We start from the raw sequence: 333 nt of genomic DNA, 5'->3' as shown, positions 1-333 counted from the left end.
GTTCCTTTTCGCCCTCCTTATCTTTGGAAATGATAGTGTGTTAACCTCATCTTCCTCTTTTTGTCACAAAATAGTCCTTTTTTTTGGGGGGGGGTTGAAGGCGTCAATCTTAATCAACAATTCTGTGTTGCGCAGAAGCTTTTTGGTTACACCTTGCCGCTCCATCAGTACTTTACCTTTACTCGCACACTTCTTTCTGTTGGGTGTTGAAAAGCCCCTTCTTCTGAGCCCCCGCTCCCATCCGCACAGTGGCGAGAACACCCTTCCCTCTCCACACGTGTTCCTGCAGAATGTCGTCAACCAAAGTCTTATTTCGACATTGCCGACAACCGT

This window comes from Penaeus monodon, chromosome 29 (genome assembly GCF_015228065.2).
Source record: "Penaeus monodon isolate SGIC_2016 chromosome 29, NSTDA_Pmon_1, whole genome shotgun sequence".
Taxonomy (NCBI): Eukaryota; Metazoa; Arthropoda; class Malacostraca; order Decapoda; family Penaeidae; genus Penaeus; species Penaeus monodon.
This window is presented reverse-complemented; position numbering follows the sequence as displayed.